This window comes from Nothobranchius furzeri, chromosome 7, assembly GCF_043380555.1.
Source record: "Nothobranchius furzeri strain GRZ-AD chromosome 7, NfurGRZ-RIMD1, whole genome shotgun sequence".
NCBI classification, from domain to species: Eukaryota; Metazoa; Chordata; class Actinopteri; order Cyprinodontiformes; family Nothobranchiidae; genus Nothobranchius; species Nothobranchius furzeri.
The window spans coordinates 25937658-25952220 of record NC_091747.1 but is presented as its reverse complement, the minus strand read 5'-3'; the positions used below and the strand labels follow the sequence as shown (position 1 = coordinate 25952220).

The window sequence follows — 14563 nt, the reverse complement described above, 5'->3', positions numbered from 1 at the left end:
GTTATTCCTTTTTACATCTAAATCCTTCAGTTGGGGTCTAAATACAGTGGAACTGCAGTTCTTTGGTCTGATTTCCTCATCATTGTTGCTCTACAGACCCTCATCTACCCCTGTTCTGAGGAGAGTCTTGAGAACGAGCCGTTTTTGGGTACTGTCTCTTTAAACTGGAGGAGGAGCTGTAAACTCCGCCCCCCTCCATAGTGCAGACCTGTACTCTCCTCCCCCAGTCGGACTTTGTAGTTCTATAGAGAAATCATTATTTAGCATAGCAGATTTAGCATAGCATATTAGCATTTTTAAAACATGTGGGGAGGGTAGTTCATCAAGCTGTTTCAAGGCTGCTAACTCTCTCATGCATTTGTCTGTAGTCACTCACACACACCTGTCACGGCCGACGGAGGGACAAGCTAGCAGGCACGTGCGCGCGCACACACACACACACACACACACACACACACACAAGGAATGCTGCTTGCTTATTTATTTCTATAAAAAAATTTTAAAAAATGATACAGCTCATTAAAACACCATTAAAAGAATACATTTTCTTAAGATCTCTATCTATATATACATACATATAATTATAAATAATTTTATAAGTAGTCTTATTTTATATTGGGTGTCTTAATGGCTGAAAATGGATAAAAAGCAGTTACATTTTAATTTAAAGATTTGAGATTCGAGTCAAAAATAAAGAACATTCCTCCAAATGTTCTTTAATGTGATCATTATAATTCTAATGCTTACAACTTTGTTTTTATTGTCTGCAATGCGTAGCCTATATCTTTATTAAATGTGTTTAGCTGTAAAGTGGTAATTCTCTCTAATGTGTACAGAGAGGTGGACATCAGTGCTGCAGTGAAATTCCCAAGATCAGTCTGCTTTGCTAACAAATATAGTTAAATCTGACCTGCATTCTAAATAAATACCGTTAGGTGGAAACATCAGTAGGCATTGAGTTATTGATACAATCCCTAACAGCCAGAATGGAAGAAGAGCATGCTGGGTCATCCTGGACCTGAGCCTGTTCTGTGTATTTACCTACAGGATGCAATAAATGTCTACAAGGCTGAGTTTGGACCATTATATCTAAAAGAAAACATACAATCAGTGATTTTTTTATTGTTTACATTAAAATACAAATTTTCTAAGTATTAACCTCACAGCAAATAAGTAGAACAATATAATAAACAGGCTTTAGTAGTTAAACAGGCGTTGTGCACACAGGTGCTTTGTGTCTCGGTGCTGGTGGTGTCTAGGTCTCAGAGTTCCTGTCCTCCTGCCGTCTTCTGTTGTCCTCAGGATACGGATTGATGTTTCCTGATGATGAGGGAGGGGCAGTATGTGGGCTTCAAACTGGTCCTGGATAACAGTGGGAGACCTCCGTTGTCTGAATACGGAGACCAGAGGGTTGGTGAGATGCAGATCTTCTCTACCTCATCTAGAAACGGAGTTGGTTCAGGGAAAACTTTTCCAAAGACCAGTTCCATGATGTCATCGCCATATTCTGCAATGATAGACAATAACTTTAATGACATATTTTGTTTACAAGCAGCTTAAGGAAAGTTGTTTCTTTAGCTTTCATGTTTATAGTCACGTTTGTGTTTGTTCACAAGTTCACTTTGCTGCAGTGACTTCATATTCTTACAAATGTAATAAAATAGTGACACTAAAATTATACAAATGATTCCTTATGAAAGGAAGCTCATTAGAGAGCAGTGCAGACAGACTTACTACTCTATTAAATCTACTGTGTTGACGCACTTTAATGACTTTGTCACGCTGCATTTTAGCTGATATGGGACTTTATTTACTGGATGCTGAGATTTTATCACACTCACGTAGAATAACACACAGGCTCTCTGCTGTTACAATCAGTGGGAGGTTATCATCTGGTGTAAAAGAAGGCGTTGATCAGAAATCACGTTTTATTCCACGAAAATCAGCCAAATCCACATTAATCTGGGTGCTAACTTTACTAGCATACTGTGCTAGCGATAGCAAGCCGGATGCTAACGCTTTAGTGCTGCTAATGCCCGTAAATCTAAAGTAAAGTTTGTCGACATTTTAGAGTGATATGAAGCTTACCGCTCTGCTGCTGTGTCCCGGTGCTGCCACATTCAGATAAAAATGACTCCTTTTAGATAGATGAAGCCCTCAGTACTTACTAGCCTGGAGACACGAACGAACGAACCACGCGCACGCGCGCACACACACACACAAACACAAACACACTACTTTTTCTTCTGTGTTTTTTTAGCAGTAGTGTCATCAGCTCCTGGGTTTAAATACTGCCACACCACCCTTCCTTAAAACGAGGAACAGTTTTGAGCTGTGTGTGGCTAAAATAACCAGACATTCTGCATTTTTCCAATAGGACTACAAAAAATCTTAGCGAGAAGAAAAAATGGCGGATTGGCTCTGTGTTTAGCCGAGGGCCATTACCATATTTGGTAGTTATCCTCACTAAATTAATTACTGATGTAATAGATAATGTAAAAACTGAACGGGTGGACAAAACTTAATTATTAAATATCTAAATAGCAACTCCAGTGAATAATATAAGCCTTTTTGCTCACTTAGACACTTAAAATGTGAAACACACCGTGTTAATGGATAAAAAAGTGGGTTTTTCATGTTATGTCTCCTTTAAAACACATTCTGTTACTGAACTTTCAAGACAGTCTGGAGAAGTTATTAAATGTTTTGAATACATGTTGATATTAAGGAAGGACATGACTGGTGCTCGTTGGTTTTCTATTAGACAAATATGGTTAATGATCTCATGAACATTTAACAGATCATTGCTGCTTGTTATTAAATGGCACATGAAATTGTCTCATTCACATATTAGATGTGCTGCTTTTTTAAGAACCTTAGTTAATAACTTTTTTCATATTGGATAGATGTTAAAGAGGCTTGAAAGGAAAAGATGTACATGTCCTTCTGTCCAGAATTGGGCCATACAAAGTGTTTTACTGGGACATTAACAGGACAAGGCCCAGTAAGGAACTTGAGAGTGAGGTAGGTGTAAATGACATATTTGATAATGATTTAGGTCTTCACTAATTTTGCGCTATAAAGAACACAAAAGTTAGTATATTAAAGCAGTTTTATTTTGTTTGCCCTCAGGTGATACTTGCCTACCTTGCAAAAATCACTAAAAAACATCATGATAAAAGAGGCAAGCAGGCACTTTTCATTGACTCCTGCGCGATGACTGACATATGGAATGGGAAAAAGACTCGACTGAAGGTAAGACAGTTTTGAAATTATGACAAAAAATGGCATGATTTTTACTTTGATTATCAAATCTAAACAGTAAACGTAAACCTTTTTGCAGTGTGAGCCTGCACTGTTTGACATCATTCTGGGGGCAGTTCATGAGCCACACCACTGGATATTCACAGTAAGTTTCCTCTTGTATGTTTTATTAACGTGCACACTGTTAACAGCAAGCTCAACCTTTGAGATAGGGTGAGGCGCGTGAACATTTGGGAGGGATTTGCTGGTTTTCTATGTCGTGAGGAGCCAGCTAAGGTAGTTAGGTCGGTTAATGAGGATGAGGTGTTCCAGGCATGTCCTGCCAGGAGGCCCCCAGGTCGACCCATGATGCGTTTGGTGAATTATATATCTGTGTTAGCCAGGGAACTCCTGGTGATCATGCCAGTGGAGCAGTTGGAGGTTGTCAGGTAAAGGGTTTGGGCCTCTCTGCTGGAGGTGCTACACCAGAGACCCAGAATCAGATATGTTTATAAATGTGATAGATAATGTCAGACTGCACAACTTGCATAGTTCATTGTTAACTACACACATCCCTGAACCCTATAGCACACACCACTAGGAACTGGCTCGTTATTTATTTATTTATTTATTTATTTATTTATTTATTTATTTTCGTTTTTACAGGCAATCTTTCCATCAGAAAGAAGGAGCGTTGTTCTGGTCTCATTAGGGAATGCTGGCTCCAAAGTGAAGCCATGTTTGCTGTCCACCAGGCTTGTGTTATTTAATGTGATGGCCCAAATAATCAATGTTATCTTCTGAAAATGGATTTGAGTTTTTCTTTATTCTTTGTAGGTCATTCATGAGGCAGAAAACCATGAAAATATCTAAGTAGACAGCTTACACACTACCACATGGTGAACAGAGAGACACCACATCCTGTGGTATCTTTGTTTGAAAGTATGCTTTGTTCAAAAAACGTGTCTTGAACATTCCATTAAGTAATTATTTGCTTTTAATAAACATTTTTAAAATGGATTTATCAAACTTTTTTTCATTAAGATATGTAAGCCAAGTACTTATTGCACAATACTTAATCATATGTTTTCAGTATGCTGATAAAGTGCTGGCAGGGGAGTTGTCCATCTTTGATAACTGCAAAGGCAGTCAAGGCCCACAGAATGGAGGTGGCAATGACTCTACTCAGGGAAAGTGGCAGGTTAACACACACATATTTCAGAAAAAGTGACTATTTTAATATCTGATTTGTATAATTACAAGCATGAAACATGAATGCTTATTTAGAATGTTTGTCATCATATCCATTCAAAGGCTGAACAGTGGTGCACAACAATGGCCAGATGTTGTCTTGCTGATACACTATAGTGTCTTTTCCTGTTGCTTTAGTCTTTTAACCCTCCCACTGTCCTGTTGGATGACCCTCTAGGAAAGGTGACGTTTGAGCAGGTGTGATGGTTTATTCCTTGGGGTCCACTTATCAGGGGTGAAGAGTGAGCACCACCTCACCCTGACACGTGGACCTCAAGGTGAACAATCATTACGCAGTTTACGTAAGCGCTCTTCTTCTTCTGTTGTTGTAAGACCCAGAAAATGAGAAGTAGTCATTAGCGCCCCCCAAAGTCACAGATTACGCTAGGTCACAGATTTTGCTGTAACACCGGTAACAATAACAGAATAAACAGCCAGGGTGCGGCAGTGCGCCACGGTCTCCAGCAGATGATGGCGGTGTTTCAAACCCTCCCAGCGGGCGGGGAGAGCTCATTCCTTGGTCGGAGCCGCCTGGGCCGCAGCAGCTCGCCATGGCCTCCAGCAGGTGATAGCAGGGCAGAGGAGCTGAAACCTGGACCGGAGCCAGCCCGCAGCAGCGCGGTATACATAATTTGGTATATAAGTCGCTCCAGAGTATAAGTCGCAGGACCAGCCAGACTATGAAAAAAAGTGCGAATTATAGTCCGGAAAATACGGTAACTAAATGCATCTCCACCATGTTTGGTTCTGACCCGAGGTTCTACCAGCTGATTGTTTCATCTCAGAGCCCTGTTGGGTGTATACACAGGAATGAGATCAGGCATGTATTTTGGTGCCATGCCATTGAGTAATTTCTAAACTAGTAGGAGCACTTTGAAGTATATTTGAAGTGTATCTGCTTAAAAAGGCCTTTTTATAATAAATTCAAAGTTCAAAGCTTTCAGTGACTTTTTAGTCTCTCTTCAGGAGGTGGAAGGCAGGGATGGCCTCAGATTTTATCTTAAAGAGCAACTTTCAGCAAATGTTGGACAATGTTCAAAATGCACTATTTTTAAGCATCGATGACACAAATAATAAAAGGTTTAGGTCCAAATGTTAGTTTTTACAGTGGAGGAACAAAAAGATGTTGATGGACTTTGACACAGCAGCCCACCTAGCAGCTAACGCCACAGACCAGGAGAAGGCAGGGCTGGTGTCTGCCAACGTTAGCTCAGCTTGTGTTTACACATCAGGGTGTAACTTAAGCAAAGGTGACGGTAGACTGTTGGACTTTAAACGGGACCAAAATCAGGACCAAAGGAAAACCTGGAAAAGTCATCATGTCGCTCCCTGTTTAACGTGGAGCGAGGAAAAATCAGCCAGAGAGGGAATAAAAGCATGAAATATTAAATTTGACAGTCAACGTGCATGAGCTGTGCACAGCTGATTTCATCACAAACATGGACCATGTGCAGCTGTTTGTCGTCCGTCTCTCACAAATACGGTCTCAACACATGCTTGCATTTATGATCCATGACATAACTGTGACATCACATCACCTAAAATGACAGAAGCCTTTGGGTTCTGATGATCAGCATCTTAGATCGTTACAGATTTATGTACAAAGGTTCTGCTGTAATCTGGTTTAGACACATCTGTGTCGTCCATAATCTGAGACCTGTTTGACTAAATAAGTGTGTTTTTGTTATTTTCATAGGCTGGCGGGTGGTTAGGAGTGTTTTTATTATCCTAAAAAGGTTTCAGATACTCTGATAAGAGTCTTTCTCCCTGGAACAGGGGAGCTCTCATCTATTCTTCAGGCTGGGATGAAATGATGTCGCTGATGGAGTAGGAACCTATTTAGAACATGCTTCTCTCCGGCTCCTTCAGAACTAGCTCCTTCAGCCATTGTTCTCTGCTCTGGCCTAATTGGATGCCTTTGATAAATTATGAACAGAGTGAGGGACCCAGTTGGTGTGGAGGCTCTAATGGACCCTCCAGTGGCTCTCACATTGATCACTTTCCCTGCGAAGGCTGCTCGTGGGCTCGGCTATCGTCAGACACAATCTCACATGAGTGGAAGGCCAACTCTGAAGAAGCACAGATGATTTATTTGATGGTAGGTCTGCCCAACACCTGACCACAGCCTGACTGGCATACTGATGTGATGCTAATTGTGACGTGAATAGATTAGTGACATTTGTTGAGTAGTTAAAGCGAGCCCTCCTGTTGGCTGTTTGTGTTGCAACTGAAATTTATAAGCTTGGATTCAGCCGGTGGCTTGTGGTGACATCCACGAGCGTCCAGGACTGCAGCTAAATGAATTACACGTTTGAACCTATGGAGTTATTTGCGGCCTGGGAGACATCAAGGTTGACTGCGTTGTATTTGTTTTTCATCAGTGAGTGTTTGCCTTGGCAGTGGGGTGGAGGAGGCAGTTTGGGACTCTCTAAATCCTCAGCGGCCAGTGGAGGGGCTGAGCTCATTGCAGCCTCTCCGGGGGGAAAAGGTGCCAAGTGCTCGTCCAATCTAACAGGTTCTGTTGCCTCTTAAGGAACCCCACACCCCCAGCCTCCTAACAACGCTCCTGCCAGTTGCAGAGGGGAAACAGCACCAGCACAGATGAAGAGTGCTGTTGACATTTTCTGAAATTGCCTGAAAGCCTTTTTTTGTCAGCAGGAGCTGGTGAGGAAGACTTCAGCTGCTAGGAGCTCTAAAAGGAGCTGAAGGTGGATATGATTCAGGAAAGGGAGGATAACATTAGTCTGTGATAAAAGCTCCATTTTGGAAGGGAAAAACACAAATCTTCAGTTTATCATTTTAGTTTCTAAAGTTTTACATTTGGATCAAATCCAGAGAGACCATTCCACCTTAAATAACAGATGTGAGGGAATAAGCAGCTGATCAGGATAATAAACAGCTGATCAGGATAATAAAAGCCGATCAGGATAATAAACAGCTGATCAGGATAATAAACAGCTGATCAGGATAATAAAATAGCTGATCAGGATAATAAACAGCTGATCAGGATAATAAAAGCTGATCAGGATAATAAACAGCTGATCAGGATAATAAAAGCTGATCAGGATAATAAACAGCTGATCAGGATAATAAACAGCTGATCAGGATAATAAAATAGCTGATCAGGATAATAAACAGCTGATCAGGATAATAAAATAGCTGATCAGGATAATAAAATAGCTGATCAGGATAATAAACAGCTGATCAGGATACTAAAAGCCGATAAGGATAATAAAAGCTGATCAGGATTATAAACAGCTGATCAGGATAATAAACAGCTGATCAGGATAATAAAACAGCTGATCAGGATAATAAACAGCTGATCAGGATAATAAAATAGCTGATCAGGATAATAAAAGCTGATCAGGATAATAAAAGCAGATCAGGATAATAAACAGCTGATCAGGATAATAAAACAGCTGATCAGGATAATAAACAGCTGATCAGGATAATAAACAGCTGATCAGGATAATAAAACAGCTGATCAGGATAATAAAAGCTGATCAGGATAATAAACAGCTGATCAGGATAATAACAGCTGATCAGGATAATAAACAGCTGATCAGGATAATAAAACAGCTGATCAGGATAATAAACAGCTGATCAGGATAATAAAATAGCTGATCAGGATAATAAACAGCTGATCAGGATAATAAAAGCAGATCAGGATAATAAACAGCTGATCAGGATAATAAACAGCTGATCAGGATAATAAAAGCTGATCAGGATAATAAAAAGCTGATCAGGATAATAAAAAGCTGATCAGGATAATAAACAGCTGATCAGGATAATAAAAGCTGATCAGGATAATAAAATAGCTGATCAGGATAATAAACAGCTGATCAGGATAATAAACAGCTGATCAGGATAATAAAATGCTGATCAGGATAATAAACAGTTGATCAGGATAATAAAACAGCTGATCAGGATAATAAACAGCTGATCAGGATAATAAAATAGCTGATCAGGATAATAAACAGCTGATCAGGATAATAAAAGCAGATCAGGATAATAAACAGCTGATCAGGATAATAAACAGCTGATCAGGATAATAAAAGCTGATCAGGATAATAAAAAGCTGATCAGGATAATAAAAAGCTGATCAGGATAATAAACAGCTGATCAGGATAATAAAAGCTGATCAGGATAATAAAATAGCTGATCAGGATAATAACAGCTGATCAGGATAATAAACAGCTGATCAGGATAATAAAATGCTGATCAGGATAATAAACATCGCTGCTCATTTACGTTAAAGTGCAACAGGTTCATGTTTCCTTCATCTGGACCAGGATCGGGTTCTAGATGCATTTAGAATTTCAGAGACAACCCTGAAGAATGGGTCTGATGTGAAAAACACCTCACCGTTGTTGTGGTTCTACACACTCTGTTACTGATGCTGCCTTCAGGGACACATTCATGAGCGCGAACAATGAAGGACTCAGACTATTTTAGTGATTGGTTTGTGTGAGTTTGCTGGTAAAGGTCTTCATTAGCGTCTAGGATCAGGATGTAGCATGATGTAAGAGGTTACTTTAATAAATGATCAATAAGATGTGCTATTCTTTATAAATATGAATCATCAATATTATTGATCTTTTGAATTTTGATCTAAGATGAAACCAGGTCTTTTTAGTGGTCCAGGTAAATAATAATAATAATTAGAGACAGAGGCAAAAATATAGTTTATAAAATGAATGTAATACTATATTTGTACTAATGATGACACAGAACACATGATGATGAATGATGGTTGAAACAAGATGGCTGAGGCAACGAATGAAATGATGGATGTAAGTTTAGATGTTATGTACAGTAGCAAAACCTGAGGAAGTGTCAGAAAACTGATGTCTGGGTTGTAAAATCAGTCTGTTTAGTTTAACAAACAATCGTTAATGAAGCTGCCCCACGCCGGTGGAGCAGAATCCATGAACCCTTGTGGTGAAGACACCCGGTGATCCAGGAGCGGGAGAAGTCGGTACGGACAGACGGCCAATGGAGTTGACTTTTGTGGTATTTGAAGCATGTAGATCCACCTTGATTACAGATCTGCTGGTCTGGGATACCCTCATTAATTTATTTAAGGGGTTTAGATAAAGAGTGTGTCTTCAGTGGCGTCTTGGAGTCTTGTGACATGGATGATGATCAAGCTCAGAGAAGTCTGGCTGACACGACCTGTACGTTAAAGTTAACTTTCAGCGTGCCACAAGGATCTGAGCTGAAACGTCAGAGTGTATCTTCTAAATGTGAACATTTCTGTCTTTCACTCATCAGATGAGTCTTCAGACTGCACATGCCTGCTTTTGTTTGGTGATTGTTAAAAGCTTGTTGCTTAATTTTGTCCTGAAGAAGCTCCTCAGATCAGTAGCAAAAGAGCTTTAATGTGAAATAATCCCTGTGTTTTGGGTCTAAACCTGTTGGTTTGTGGTAGTTTAACTATGATTCTCACATCCTGTCTCCCATTAATATGCCAGGTATTATAATAAACGCTGTGCTGTTTGCCTGGCTGCTAAAAGCTCCTATAAAAACATCAGAAACAGCTTTATTACCTGGGTCAAACCGCCAGGCACAGCTTAAATAATAAACATGCAAATGAACTGATGTTTGATTCCATTTGGCTACACACACACACACACACACACACACACACACACACACACACACACACACACACACACACACACACACACACACACACACACACACACACACACACACTGTTTTTATGCTGCATGCCTAACAGACCTCTGGGAAAGTGCAGCAGAGCATCAATTACTGAGAGAAAAGGCAGCAGATAGAGCAGCAGCGAGATGGGTGGACACCACTTTTAAAATGATTGCATGTAAGATATCACGCCAGTAAATAACCGGGGGGGGGGGCACATATACTGACACATATAACAGACGCGATTGTTCCTGGAGACGCATTTCTAATGATTACATTACAACCTGTTCGTTCCTGTGAGTTTCACCTGTAGAGCTTTTACTTCTTCACTGCTGCAATTTTCTAATTCCTGTAGATTTTTATAAATGAAGAAGAAACTATTCTCTTCTATTCTGCTCCTTCACAACAGCTGCTCCAGCTGAGTCCTTTAACCAGATGTGCCACTGTGTGTGTGTGTGTGGGGGGGGGGGGGGGGGGGGTTCACATTTTGAAGAAGTAAGACACTACTGATTGAAAAATAGGTCGCACATGTAAAAAAACATGTACAGTCACACACACACACACACACTGAGATGGGCTTATTCAGATAACAAAAACGTTCAGTTCAGTTTAGTTCACTTTATTTCAAACATATACATTCACCAACATTTCATAAAATCATTCCACGCAATTGTTTGAAAAGGAGTAGGGAGAAGTGTATACTTATTTAGCCCTACCTCCTCAGGTTTACATCCGAATCATCAAATTTTAAACAACAAAACAGTTACAATGCCTTAAAAAAAACACAAAAAAAACAATAATCATAAATAAATTAAATTCTCATGTTCAACTAGAACTATATTTAGATTTTCTAATTTGTAGAAGAGATTAAACATCAGTTTGCATGCCGTCCAGGGTTAATTGCATTTTCTTCAGTCTTATACTTATTTAACATTTCTTTTTTGAGTTTTATTTTAAACTGGTTTACATTACTACTATCCTTTATTTCTTCTGTTAACTCATTCCAGAATTTAACGCCCCCTATTGAAATAGACATCCTTTTCAATGTTGTTCTTACTCTTTGTACTTTTAAATTCCACTTCCCTCTAAAATTATACCTCCCTTCTCTTTCTGAGAACCATTTACTTATTTCAATTGGGAGCATCCCTTTCCTTACCTTGTATATTATTTGCACTGTTTTAAACTTGACCAGGTCCTGGAATTTTAAAGCTTGCGTCTTAATAAAGAGTGCGTTTGTGTGAGCCCTATACCCCTCCTGATTTATTAGTCTAATAGCCCTTTTCTGCATTATGATTATAGTCTGAATATTACTTTTATATGTGTTTCCCCAAACCTCTACACAACAACTCATGTATGGTAATATGAAAGCACAATATAACATATATAATGTTTTCCTATCCAGAAAATGTTTTACTTTCCCCAAGACAGCAATGCCCCGTGCTAACTTCCCCTCACATAAGTGATGTGTGATTTCCAACAGGCCTTATGATCAATGATCACACCAACAAATTTTATGGTATTAACCCTTTCTAGATATACATTATCAACACAAATTTCAATGTTAATATCTTTCTTATGGTTTCCGAATAACATAAATTTTGTTTTATTTAAATTTAAGGACAATTTGTTTCTATCAAACCACATCTTTAATATCTTTAACTCCTGTGTGATCACCTCCACAACCTGTTGAAATTCCCCACTTGAACAAAGTATATTGGTATCATCTGCAAAAATTACAAACTTTAGGATCTTCGATACTTTACAAATATCATTTATATACATTATAAACAATTTTGGTCCCAATACTGATCCTTGAGGTACTCCACATTCAATATCCATCAATTTAGATTTAAACTAATTTATTTGTACATATTGCTGTCGATTCATCACATAGCTTTTTATCCAATCAAATACCACACCCCTAAACCAATATTTCTCCAGTTTGATTATTAAAATTTTGTGGTCAACAGTATCAAATGCTTTTTTTAGATCTAGAAAAACTCCAAGTGCATACTTCTTGTTATCCATACATTCAGTTATTTCTTCCATTAAATCCATCAATGCCAAAACTGTTGATCTGTTATTTCTAAACCCATACTGGCAATTTGCCAACAGATCATGTTTTTCCACAAAGTTATCAAGTCTTTTTAGAAATAGTTTTTCCGGTATCTTAGAAAACTGGCAGAGTACCGACACTGGTCTATAATTTGTAAAACAATGCTTTTCACCTGATTTATAAATGGGAATAATTTTTGCTACTTTCATTTTTTGTGGAAAACCCCCTTCCTGGAAAGACAAATTAAAAATATATTGTAGCGGTTTTACAATACCATCAATTACTCTCTTTACTGTTAACATATCAATATCATGGAAGTCAGTACTTGTTTTGTTCTTAAGTCCACTGACAATATCATATATCTCCTTCTCTTCCACTGCTCTTAAAAACATTGAAACTGCATTCCTTTCAATGTTTCCTCCAGTCACCCTTTCTATCATATCAACCTTTATTTCCGCTGCTAGTTTTGGCCCTATATGTACAAAAAAATCATTAAATCCATCTACTACTTCGTTCATTTTACTAATAGTATTTGTCCCTTCCATAAAATACCCAGGGTAGTCATAACTCAAAGCTGAAAGGTGAAAGTCTGAACAAGTTGAAATCATCCATAATCCATCATCCATCATAATCATAATCCATCCATGCATCCATCATTAATCCATCCATTTATAGTCCATAATCCATCATTCATCCATCCATCTATCCATTCATAATCCATCATTCATCCATCCATCTATCCATTCATAATCCATCATTCATCCATCCATTTATAATCCATGATCCATCTTAATCATAATCCATCCATGCATCCATCATTCATCCATCCATTTATAATCGATAATCCATCCATCCATGCATCATTCATCCATCCATTTATAATCCATGATCCATCATCCATCATAATCATAATCCATCCATGCATCCATCATTCATCCATCCATTTATAATCGATAATCCATCCATCCATCCATCCATCATTCATCCATCCATTTATAATCCATGATCCATCATCCATCATAATCCATCCATGCATCCATCATTCATCCATCCATTTATAATTGATAATCCATCCATCCATCCATCCGTCCATAATCCATCGATCCATCCGTGCATGATAAATGATAAATGACCTGCACTTGTATAGCGCCTCTCAGAGTAAGGACTCCAAAGCTCTTTACACTACAGTGCATCATTCATCCATTCACACACACATTCATACACTGGTGGAGATGAGAGACGAGGCTGCCGAGCACAGGCGCCACCGGATCCTCCGACCACCACCAGCAGGCAAGGTGGGTTAAGTGTCTTGCCCAAGGACACAACAGCAGAATTCTCTGTCCGGAGCCGGGCTCGAACCTGCAACCTTCCGATTACTGGACAACCCGCTCAACCCGTTGAGCTACTGCTGCCCCATAATCCATCCATCCATCTTTCATCCGTCCATTTATAATCCATCATCCATTCATCCATGCATCCATGCGTCCATCCATCCATCCATCCATCCATCCATCCATCCATCATTCATCCATCCATTTATAGTTCATAATTCATAACCCATCCATCCATTTATAATCCATAATCCATAACCCATCATTCATCCATCCATCCATTTATAATCCATAATCCATCCATCCATAATCCATCATCCATCCATCCATCCATCCAAAATATGTCATTCATCCATCCATTTAAAATCCATAATCCATCATTCATCCATCTATCCATTCATAATCCTTCATTCATCTATCCCTTTATAATCCATGATCTATCATCCATCATAATCATAATCCATCCATGCATCCATCATTAATCCATCCATTTAAAATCCATAATCCATCCATCCATCCATCCATCCATTCATCCATGCATCATTCATTCATCCATTTATAATCCATGATCCATCATCCATCATAACCATAATCCATGCATGCATCCATCATTCATCCACCCATCCACTAATAATCCATAATCCATCGATCCATTTGTGCATCCATCTTTCATCCATCCATTTATAATCCTTCATCCATCCATCCATCCATACATCATTCATCCATCCATTTATAGTCCATAATTCATAATCCATCCATCCATAATCCATCACTGATGCATCAATCCATTTACATCCATCATCCATTAATCCACTCACCCATCCATCCATCCATCTACCCATCCATCCATCCATCTATCCATCCATCCATCCATCCATCCATCCATCCATCCATCCATTATTCATCCATCCATTTATAGTCCATAATTCATAATCCATCCATCCATAATCCATCATTGATTCATCCATCCATTTATAATCCATTATCCATCCATCCATAATCCATCATTCATTCATTC

The 14563-nt window shown here is 38.9% G+C and overlaps 1 long non-coding RNA gene across 1 annotated transcript; it reads left to right on the top strand.

Moving 5' to 3' along the window:
• Positions 1–562: 562 nt before the first annotated feature.
• LOC107382784 (uncharacterized) lies at positions 563–3821 on the top strand. Its single transcript, XR_001572668.3, has 3 exons — positions 563–3024; positions 3133–3255; positions 3344–3821. It is a non-coding gene; the product is annotated as an uncharacterized lncRNA (long non-coding RNA).
• The last annotated feature ends 10742 nt before the right edge of the window (positions 3822–14563 follow it).